Source organism: Populus trichocarpa, chromosome 12 (assembly GCF_000002775.5).
Source record: "Populus trichocarpa isolate Nisqually-1 chromosome 12, P.trichocarpa_v4.1, whole genome shotgun sequence".
Taxonomy (NCBI): Eukaryota; Viridiplantae; Streptophyta; class Magnoliopsida; order Malpighiales; family Salicaceae; genus Populus; species Populus trichocarpa.
The window spans coordinates 6,623,227-6,635,284 of NC_037296.2; positions in this window are offsets into that span (position 1 = coordinate 6,623,227).

The window sequence follows — 12,058 nt, forward strand, 5'->3', positions numbered from 1 at the left end:
GTATAATAAATGTTTAAACTTGATTGGATGAATTTAACGATGTAGTTCATATAACCATATTTCATGTCTATGTATTTATATTTATTTAATTATCCATCCATAATGATATTTTGTTATATAATGCATATCATAAATATTATGGTTGATAGGTGTGAGTATAATTGTGGAATTGAAACCCAGGATGATTGGGTCGGGAATTAAGTTATGAGATGCGAACTGTTAGAAGAGTAAACAGGTTACATGTCGGTAACTTGGGACCTTCCGGTATAGGGGGGACTCCGTCGAAATTTCGGTAGATGTTAATACGAAGACCATGAATATATATATATACAAAAAAAAATTAACTACTATGTTTTTCTATTGACATGAGATTGTTGTTTTATCCCAAAAATAGGGGATGTTACAATAGGAAACTTAATTCAATGACTAGAAAAGATCATTTCCCTTTACCTTTCATGGATCAAATCCTAGAAAGAGTTGCAGGTCATGAATTTTATTGTTTCCTAAATGGCTATTCAGGTTACAACCAAATTGAAATTGCATTGGAAGATCAAGAGAAGACTACTTTCACATGTCCATTTGGAACTTTTGCATATAGAAGGATGCCTTTTGGATTATGTAATGCACCAGCCACGTTTCAAATATGCATGCTTAGCATATTCAGTGATATGGTTGAACGTTTTCTAGAAATTTTTATGGATGATTTTTCTGTTTTTAGCGATTCATTTAGTGATTGTTTGACTAACTTAGAAAAGGTTTTGAGCAGGTGTGAAGAGAAGAATCTTGTGCTGAATTGGAAAAAATATCATTTTATGGTAACAAACGGCATTGTACTTGGTCACATTGTTTCTTCGAAAGGAATTGAGGTTGACAAATCTAAAATCGAGTTAATTGCCAACTTGCCAACACCAAAATCTGTTAAAGATGTTAGATCATTCTTAGGACATGTTGGTTTTTATAGAAGGTTCATCAAAGATTTTAGTGTCATATCTAAGCCATTGTGTAACCTTCTAACAAAGGAGAATGTTTTTGAATGGAGTGAACAATATGAAGAAGCCTTTGTTAAACTTAAAAACTTGCTTACTTCTGCTCCTGTCATTCAACCTCCTGATTGGTCATTACCTTTTGAAATAATGTGTGATGCTAGTGATTATGTCGTAGGTGTTGTCTTAGGACAAAGAAAAGATAAGAAACCCTATGTGATTTACTATGCAAGTAAAACTTTAAATATTGCTCAAATGAATTACACTACCACTGAAAAGGAATTACTTGCAGTATTATTTGCATGTGACAAGTTCAGATCTTATCATGTTGGCTCACCTGTTGTTGTTTTTAGTGATCATGCAGCTTTGAAATATCTTCTTTCAAAAAAGGATTCTAAGGCTAGATTGGTACGATGGATTTTGTTACTTCAAGAATTTGATATCACAATCAAAGACAAGAAAGGCACCAAAAATGTTGTCGCGGATCATTTGTCAAGATTGACAATAGATTCCACATCTGACATCACACAAATCAATGATTACTTTCCTGATGAATATTTACTTTCTATTGCTACAATGCCTTGGTTTGCTAATATTGTTAATTTTCTTGTTTCAGGACATTTGCCAGCTTATTGGAGCACCCAAGACAAAAGAAAGTTCTTAAACGAAGTGAAGAACTTTTATTGAGATGACCCTTATTTATTCAAATATTGTCCTGATCAAATATTTTAAAGATGCATTCCTGACAATGAGGTAAGTAGTGTCATTAAATTTTGTCATTCTGAGGCATGTGGGGGTCATTTCTCATCAAGAAAGACAACTGCAAAAATCTTACAAAGTGGATTTTACTGGCCCACCATGTTCAAGGACACGCATGCATTCTGCAAGATTTGTGAAAATTGTCAAAAGTTGGGATCTATTTCAAAATGTCACATGATGCCTTTAAATCCTATTCTTGTCATTGAGATCTTTGACTGTTGGGGTATAGATTTCATGGGTCCATTTCCTCCATCATTTGATTTCTTGTACATATTAGTCACAGTAGATTATGTTTCAAAATGGATAGAGGCAATTCCAAGTCGAAACAATGATCACAAAACAGTGATAAAGTTTTTGAAAGAAAATATCTTGAGTCGATTTGGAATTCCTCGAGCCATGATAAGTGATGGTGGAACACATTTATGCAACAAGTCATTTGAGTCTTTAATGATGAAATATGGAATCACACACAAAGTTGCCACCCCTTATCACCCTCAGACAAGTGGACAAGTAGAACTTACTAATAGGGAGATCAAACAGATCTTGGAGAAAGCAGTGAATCCTAATAGGAAAGACTGGTCTTTAAGACTTAATGATGCACTTTGGGCTTATCGAACTGCTTATAAAACATCATTAGGTATGTCACCTTATAGACTAGTCTATGGAAAACCTTGTCACTTGCCTGTGGAACTTGAACATAAAGCTTATTGGGCTATTAAAACTTTCAATTCAAACCTTGATGAAGCTAGTCAGCTGCGAAAATTACAAATAAATGAGCTTGAGGAAATAAGAAATGATGCATATGAAAATTCAAGAATTCATAAAGCAAGAATCAAAGAGTTTCATGACAAGAAAATATTGAGAAAAACATTCAATGTTGGTCAAAAAGTCTTGCTTTATAATTCTCGACTCCATTTATTTCCTGGAAAACTAAGATCAAGATGGAGCGGTCCTTTTATTATGAAACATGTGTATCCATATGGGGCCTGTGATATCGAGAATCCAAAGAATGGTAATGTTTTCAAGGTAAATGGACATCGTTTGAAAGTTTACTTTGACAATTTTTCAGTTGAAAATGACTTTATTGAATTCGGTGATCATGTATATAAAGATTGATTTTTTTTTCTCACATTGTTTTTGTGTTTCTTTTTTGTGTGATCTTTGTTTTGCTAGTTTCTCTCACCCCGGTCAAATGGCGGATAACGCTACTCCGTGACTCTTAAGTCGGTTCTTTCAGTTTCCCATGATAACTGATATCTGTGTATATATTTGTGCAATTCTTTGCTCTTTCTCCCTTCTTTGCATCTCTTTTCCACTTCTCATCTAAAAAAATGGACACCGCTCTTGAAAAATTGAAAAAAGTATTTTCCCGCTCTGCCTCAGAATACAATTACAACAATTTATCGTGCTAGGTGTGAAAGATTGAGATTGTTAATGAACCATGGAATTCCTAAAGATATTCGCTGGCTAATTGAAGCAAAGGTCCGATTATCAGGTGAGTCCTTCAATTTTTTCATTTCATACATGCCTGGAACAGGTAAAAGCACTTTTGCAATGAAACGTCGTGCAAAACGACTGAAAGTCTGTCACAGATGTGCTAGATGGACTTGTAATGCAAAATGTCGTTATTTAGGAATGGTATCTCTAAACCGTGAAGATAAAATACAGTTTATTAAGGATGGCCTAAGTAAAGGGTCTTTAGATAATCTTCTATTGACTCTTGAGATGCACCCTAGTGGAGATGTGCATCGTGCAATTCATGATTTATGGCCACAATTCCATAAAGAACATGCTCGACATAGTCTTGGGAATCTGACTAAAAAAGACCCTGTTTGCCAGTTTTTAAGAAAACTAGATGGGAAGCATATCCCCGACCCATAGAGGGCATTTAAGCCGTTCTTAGACGTAAAACCAAGGGAAGATGTGAGCCACAATCACAACTGCTTGTACATACATATGTTTTTTTTAAAAAAAAAAGGGAGAGAAAAGAGAGAGAGAGAGAGAGACTCCAGCTGGCTTATATATAGGTGGTATGATTGCTTTTTTAATTTCTCATCTATAAAATCTTCTCTTCCTTCCCTTCATTTCTACTCAACCCATACATTCAATAGATATCAAAGTGTGTAGAAATGGCAGGTTCCTCAAGTCATCAAATAAGAAATATTTGTGTTTTCGGTGGATCCAGTCCTGGAAAAGAAAAAGAATTTTTAGACTCAGCAAATCATCTTGGTCAAGTATTAGCTAAGAGAAAGATTCATTTATTGTATGACGGAGGCAGCCTTGGGTTAATGGGGGGGTGTCAATAGCTGCATTTTTAGGAGGCAGTCAAGTTTTGGGGGTCGTCCCCAAAGCTTTAGCAAAAGAGGACCTCCTTGGAAAAATAATTAGAGAGAAACTACAGGTCTCCACAATGTCTGATTGACTGAATACAATGTTTAAACACGTTGATGCTTTCATTGCCTTACCAAGTGGTCTGGGCACATTAGAAGAGATCTTTCATATTTCCTCTTGGGGCCCAACTGCACATTCACCATAAACCTATAGGTTTGTTAAATGTTAATGGTTTTTATGATAAATTGTTGTCTTTTCTTAATCAAGCTGTGGAACAGAAATTTCTAACATCTTCGGCATGACAAATCATAATCTCTGCTGCTACTGCTGAACAATTGATTGACCAACTACAATCTTTCATCCCTATCATTGATCCCTCCATGAGTTGCATACATTGGTCAACTAAGGAAAGCCGTAAAAAGCTTAGATTGGATTTGAGCCTTTGTTTGTGAAACCTTTTGTCTTTTGGTTTTATTAATAACATATTATTTTGTTTTGTTATTTCTTATATTTGTTTAAGTGTGTTTCAGGTTTGTCAGTGTTCGTTGTTTCAGGTTATGTCTTTTATACTCTATCTTTCTACCTTAGAACATTGAAGACAATGTCTCGTTTTGGTTAGGGGGAAAGGGTAGTCGATACCTAAAATTAACTAACTGTGTTTTCTATTTGCAAAACCGTTGTTACTAAGATGGCAGAGTTAAGGAGTTCTTTTGTTAAAGTGACTCTTGAGATGCATCTTAGTAAACATTCTTAACAAGGTCTATCATAATACTTCTTGAAATATTCAGGTTTACAAACTCTCACATTATTATCAATTAATTCTGCTTATATACTAATTTAACAAGTATTTTTAAACCTTCATTTTCACACACACACTTTAACATATGATTGTGGGTCGCATATTGGATTATTATATTATTTATGTTTTTTTGTTAAAGGTAACAACTAAGGGAAAGGGATAGTATATAATTTGCAAATAATAATAATAATAATAATAATAATAATAAAAACGTAGATAAGTTTGGTTTCGTAGCCTCTCTAATCTAAGCAATTAAGCCCGAAGGGGTGTTTTAACACCTAATACCCTAAAGTCAACTGACTTGGGAGCTATTAGCCCAACGCTTGTTACATGGGTTGAGGAGAAAAGCTTAAGGTAATCAAACATTGCACTATCTACGTATCAGTATCTGCAACCCGAGTTATTAAGCTCGAAGGGGTGTCTCAACACCTAATGCCCTAAGACCAACTGGTCTGGGAGTCATTAGCCGAAAGCTCGTTACATGGGTTAAAGATGCATTGTGTTTTAAGTTATATGTATATATATAAAAAAAAAGAAAAAAAGAGAAAAAAAAGATAATAACCTCAACCCAAGGAAGTTAACCTTAAACATTAGAACAGAATATTGTTTTCTTCCAATAAAAGCCTCATCATCTATGTTTTCATACATTGAACACATAAAAAAGAAGGTTTATTAATATTTTGTTTAAGAGGTATTGATCAGATATATATAAATTTAATGAGAGTTTGTTGGATAGATTAATGGAAGTTAAATGATGAATTTATATATAAGTTTGTTTATATAAATTTATGCCTTGCTTTGTGGAACTTGCAAATTGTTTTTCTATTTTAACGCTTTGATTACTAGGGACTAGTAATAAGCTGGTTGGGGGTGTGATTAGTACTTAAAAGTGCATTTTTATCAAGGTTTTATATCATCATTTTGCACTTGAAGTATCAATAACTCCTTAACTAAAGCATGTTTTATAATAACAAGTCTGATAATATAAGATACCTTTAATTTATGGTAAATGCTCATTTAAATGCAGGCATATCTCACAATTCAAAGGATTGATTGATGTGATTAACTATTAAAAGTGAAAGGACAAAGAAAAGGCTAAGCTTAGAAAGGAGATACCGATTCAATTCAAATTGGAACACTGTTTAATTATTGGGTCATATCTGGAGTTGTAGATCTTGGATTTACGTTTGATTTATATGGATAGAAAGCTAAGAAATAGGACTACAATGTTCATAAATAGTGTAAGACCCAAATCTGTCATTTTCAAATTCAAAGTTTGGCCACAAAAGAGAAGTCAGAATCTGTCCTGCAATACAGCCCAAATACTGCTCATAATGTTACCTATATCTGGATTTCTAGAAAGCAAAATGATGTGAAATTTTGTGGGTAGAAGGAAAAGACAATTTCCAACAACTTTCAAGACCTGCTCCAATTCTGATGGTAACAATGACATTTCATCCATACAAGAACTTGAGGGCTATCCACCACGTCCACCAGCAGCACTACTCAATATTGTAGCCATATCTCGAGCTCCAGTGATCCAAATGCTCTGAAATTTTATGGGTAAAAAGATAAGATGATTGACAACAACTGTCATGAAGAACACTTTGTCAAATGCTGATTGCATCAATGTCATTTCATCCAGCCAAAATGCTTATTTGTTGCTGTCCACCAAGTCCACTAAATCAATAGTTGGCCACTACATCAATAATCAATTACCAAATGAATAGTTCTGAATTTTAGCCTATAAAAGGAGGCATTTTCCATTCATTTAGGAATCTTGGTTCTTCAGATCAAGATCATGTTCTTGCTCTCTCTCTTTATATTTTTGTAATGCTTAAGTTTTGCTTTTCATTAATCTCTTGTTCATGCTTTTCATTTCCTTTACTATACTTAGTTAACTTATATCATGTTTATGTTCTTATATTGTTTATTTATGTTTTTCTTCTTCATAATGTCTAGCTAAGTTAATTATGTCAAGGTGAAAAGGTTTCACTAATGGTGTTAGAATATGTATAATATAAACTCAATATGGACTTTAATGTTTATATGCAAGAAAATTTGCTATTAACATGTCTTATCATTTTTATCTTATTAACTCTTAATACCTTGCTTGTTAAATGGTTAATCTAGATTTGTGTTGTATAACACTTGGTACATCAAATACTTGATCCTTCATAGTTTTCGGCCGACATCGTTGTTATGAGAGGAACTTGATTTGTTATCAACATAAGTTAGCATCATGAATACCTGATAAAATTTATAAGTATTGTGTTACGTAAATAAGATGATTAATATGATCATGTTAATAATTTATAAAGAGTTTATACTTTACTTATCTCTAACACTATTAGTGGATCCTCTAACCTTGAGATTTGTTTTTATCATTGTTTAATCTTCACATTTATCTTACATTTCAAAGTCCTCTTTAACTCATCATCATCATCATCATCATTGTTATTGTTATTATTATTATTATTATTATTATTATTTATAATTTATATAGTTCACCTCCATGTGATTCGACCCCGGTCTTGCCGGGTTATTTATTACTTTGACACTCCTGCACTTGGGATAAGACATCAACTCTTTGATCGTGTCATTAAGTAAGTAGATGTTCGACTTAAACTTTGTCAAGAGTGTACTATTTATGTTTTGTGATACCATAAACTCATATAATTTGGAACAACCTTGCAGGCAACATCGACGATACTTACTGTCTAATAACTCACAGCTGACCGAATCCCAGATCTTTCAATTACAAGATGAACAATTTGCCACATGGTTTAGAACACATGTAAGTCCTATCACAAACTCATTATCTCTTGCAATGTAATTAATTGTATGTCAATATTACATAATATCTGTTTATTGATTATTGTTGTAATTAATTTACAAGGTTTATCAAATAGGAGGTAGTGTTGTTATTTCACTGTCTTTACTAAGCCTGGGCCCTGAAAGAAAAGTCAAGTGCTATAACGGGTATTTTGTCAATGGATATGTCTTTCATACTAAAGAATACGGGCATGGAAGAAAGACATACAACAACGGTGTTTGTATTAAGAGATCGACTTCTAGTGAGTTTGAAGTTAACTACTACGGTAGATTGGAAGAGGTCATCGAACTGTAATATCATAGCGAGCAAAATAGAGTGTTTTTATTCAAATGCTATTGGTATAACACAACTGACAGAGGAATCAGAGTAGATCCTCACTATAGTCTCGTTGAAATCAACTCAAAAGCTAGACACCGCAACGTAAACAACGTCTTTGTTTTCGCAAAGCAATGCCAACAAGTTTATTACACATACACCCCTTCCTTTAGAAAGGACCGATCAAGAGTTGATTGGTTATCCATTTTAAAAACAAAACCCAAGGGTCGTGTCGAGGTTGTTCAGGATGAGAACGAAGACACAAGTGTGATAGATGAAGTCTTTCAAGCTAGTGAGTTAGTTGAACTATACCGAGTTGCTCCTTCGATTGACTTAGAAGAAAATTTGAATTTTCGTGTTTTCAACGATAGTCTTGTTGATGTTGACACAGAGGAGTTGAATGTTGTTTTGAGCTCTACTAGTGGAAAAGAGAATGTTGTTGAAGAAGATGATAACCACATTGAAGAGTGCGATGAAGCTGATGATAACAATTCAATTGAGGACGAAGATGAAAATTCTGACTAACTAAACATTTCTAAAGCCTTATTTTTATAATGTAATATTTTGGAACATGAAATATTTATTCTTCTTTAATGGTCAGCTCTTGTTATTGTGTTGTGTGTGCTGTAAGTTTGTAATTCAAGATTTTGTGAAGGGGATACACAAAAAATAAGAAATATTGACGGTTTCACCGACGGACTATAACCCGTTGGTATTTCACAGAGAGTTGAAAAACATTTATGGGATTGTGCCACAATCACCGACGAAGTCACCGACGGCTTCACTGACGTACATCACCGACGAATTACACACATCCTGAAGCACATGCATGTCAGACACGTGTCGGTCGGCACAAGTACCGACGGATTTTTCGACGGATCGAAAAGTCTAGCGGGATTTTCGAACTTTTTTGGTGCGGATATCAATTAATTACCGACGGTATTACCCACGAAATTTAATGCCACCGACAACAATAAATTTCCGTCGGTAATACCGTCGGAAATATTGATATATAAAACCCCCCCTCCCCCTATTTGGTTCATTTTTTCTCTCGGCTCCGTTTCTCTTCTTCTCCATTTCTCTTCTCCTCTCCGTTTCTATTTGGTTTTTGGAAGAGATTTTATTGTTTTGGTGGTAGTTTTAAAAGGTATGTATTCTTTTTTTCTTTATCTTTGTATTTTTTTTATTTTAATTATGATTTTTTTTTTGGTGTTCTTTGTTTTGTGTATTATTTGTAGATAACATCTTAAATTCAACACACTATTAAGATCAGCATTTTTTATTCCTAATTTTATTTTGAATTGATATAGTATTTTTTAGTTTTGTGTATTGTTTGTTTTGTGTTTAGCTTGTTTTGTATAGTGTTTTTTAGTTTTTTCATTTTATTTATTAATTTTATGATATTATTGTTTGTATTGCCATAATTGTAATTGTTGAATTTATGTTTTAAATGTTAATTAATATATAGAATTATATTTAATTAGTTTATCTTAATTTAGGATATTATTGTTTGTATTGCTATAATTGTTATTGTTGAATTTATGTTTTAAATGTTAATTGAAATATAGAATTAAATTTAATTAGTTTATCTTAATTTTAGGATAGTATTGTTTACCTGTCATTGTTATTGCTTGTTATTATATTTTTATATTTATGTGTACACGTTAATTTCTAATTTAAGGTCCATTAGGGTTGTGTCAGGAATGATATTGATTTAGTTACCTTTTGCTTTTGACCATGTAATTATTTATAAATTAAGAGTCTTGCCTCCTAAAACTTGAAATGTAATATTAATCCATAAATTTGAATGTATGACTTTAATCTAATGTTTGTAACTCTAAGTACCAATTTAACAATGAATGTTCATAGTTGAAATTGATTCTTTTACTTGAATTACATTATATGATGTTATTGAATAAGATGTTTTGCGTTGATGATGATGAGTTGGGTTGAGATCCAGGATGATTGGATCGGGATGTGAAATAAAATTGAAAGTGTAATATGATTTTGTCGATAACTTGGGACCTCCCAATATAAAGGAGACTCTGTCGAATTTGTTTTTTAATAATCGAAGTTAATTATGTAATATTCATATAAATTTGTGTAGATGCGTAGAATGAAATCTATAGCACGTCATCAGCAGACGGTTGCAACTAGTTCTTCTAGCAGCGAGGAGGACGTATCCTTAGGTGTTGATCACGGCGAGCGATCTGCGCCAACTTGTGATGTTGCCTCTTCTAGCACGGTTTCACAACGCAGAAGCGGTGTGCCTTCACAGTGGGGTCAATTCACCCGCAAGTACCAGGCACAATGGAAGAATGACCTCTCAATGTAAGTTTGTTTAGGTTTTAGTTTTTTTTATACTTATAACATAATTTTTGAACAACTAATTAATATTATTACTTTTATTTAATTTCAGGTTTACAAACATTGAGGCTGCAAAGGCTATAACATTGACATTTAAATCGTCGATGGAGATTCTATTGTTTCAAAAGAGCCAGGTTTCCAGACATCCTGAGTGGAAACCTAATATCGATGCATGGTTTAAGCGATTTCAAGTCGGTGTTAACTTTTAATTTCCAGCTTATTTTTAATAAATTATTTTTATAATTTTATATCTTGTACTATTTTTATTTTATATGAATTATTTATATACACAGAACAAATTTGAGTGGGATAGGGCGAACAACAATGTTGTGAGGAGGGTATGGGAGAATCATGCAGGCAATTAGGTAACATCAAAAATAATATTTATTTTTGTATTATAATTTTATGTTTTAAATTCTAATTTGTTACTATGGAAGTAGGTTGCGTGATTTTTGGTATGACACCAAAAAAAAAATCAAAAAGACATGCGAGGGATAACGGTCTTGAAGGATGGAATGAGGTGGCGGTTTGGCGGTAATTCAAACCGCCATTCATCTCGGGGGAAATATGGACGGCATATATTGAGCACGTGACCTCAGAGCGGTTCTCACGACGCTCACAATCCGACGCCAACAACCGGAACCGGCAAATTAATGGTTCGGTGACCACGCACACTGGCAGATCCGTCCCATTCAGCGCACATGCAAAGCGGATGGTAAGATTAATTTTAATGAAATATATCGTTAATTAATTTGTCGTTCCTTATAATATATTTAACTTTCAACCTATTTTTTCCTTACAGGCTGCATCTCTTGGACGTGAGCCGAGTCCAATGGAGCTGTTTGTAGAGATGCATGTGCGGAGTCAAGACCGCCAAAAGGGGGTGCATCAGTTCGTGGACAACCGTGCTCAGCACTTCGTGTTATGTTCGTTCATTCATTTTATTTTGTAAGTTATTATTTTCTTGAATTGCATATGATGATTTTTTTAAAAATTTTCAGGAGACATATAATAGCCGGTTGAGGGAGAGATATGGGGACAATCCTTTCGACCCATCCAGATTTCGATCCAGATTTGTGGATGGAGGTGGGATCGTCTGGTGGACCCGAAAAAAATCGGGTCTACGGGCTCTCCAACACTACGGCTGAAAACTTGCAGTCAGCCCGTAGTGTCTCAATCGTTGGGAGCTCTCCATCAGTATCGAGCACCCAGTCTGAGGAGTTCATTGCCCTGAAACAACAATATCAACAACTCTCGATGAATTATGATCAGCTCCGTCAAATGGTCATGGAGACGAGATCAAAGATGGGTGATGATACATGTGCAGCTCCTTTTTGGTCGTACTGTCCCGGGAACAACCAGCCTCCTCCTCCTCCTCCAGCTCCGCCGCTATTCTAGTTTAATTTTGTTTTTTAAACACATTAAATTTGTAATGAATATTTGGATGAATATTATTTAACGTTATTTTTATATTTTTAATGTTTAATCCAATTTTATTTGTTTATTAAGCTTTTTTACTATTAATAAATTAGTATTTTTATATATTTTAAATACATACCGACGGCTTTACCGACAGACTATTTCCGCCGATATTTCACAGAGAGTTGCAAAATAATTACCACCGATGCCATAATTACCGACGGAATATTGTCGTCGGTGTTTAAATAC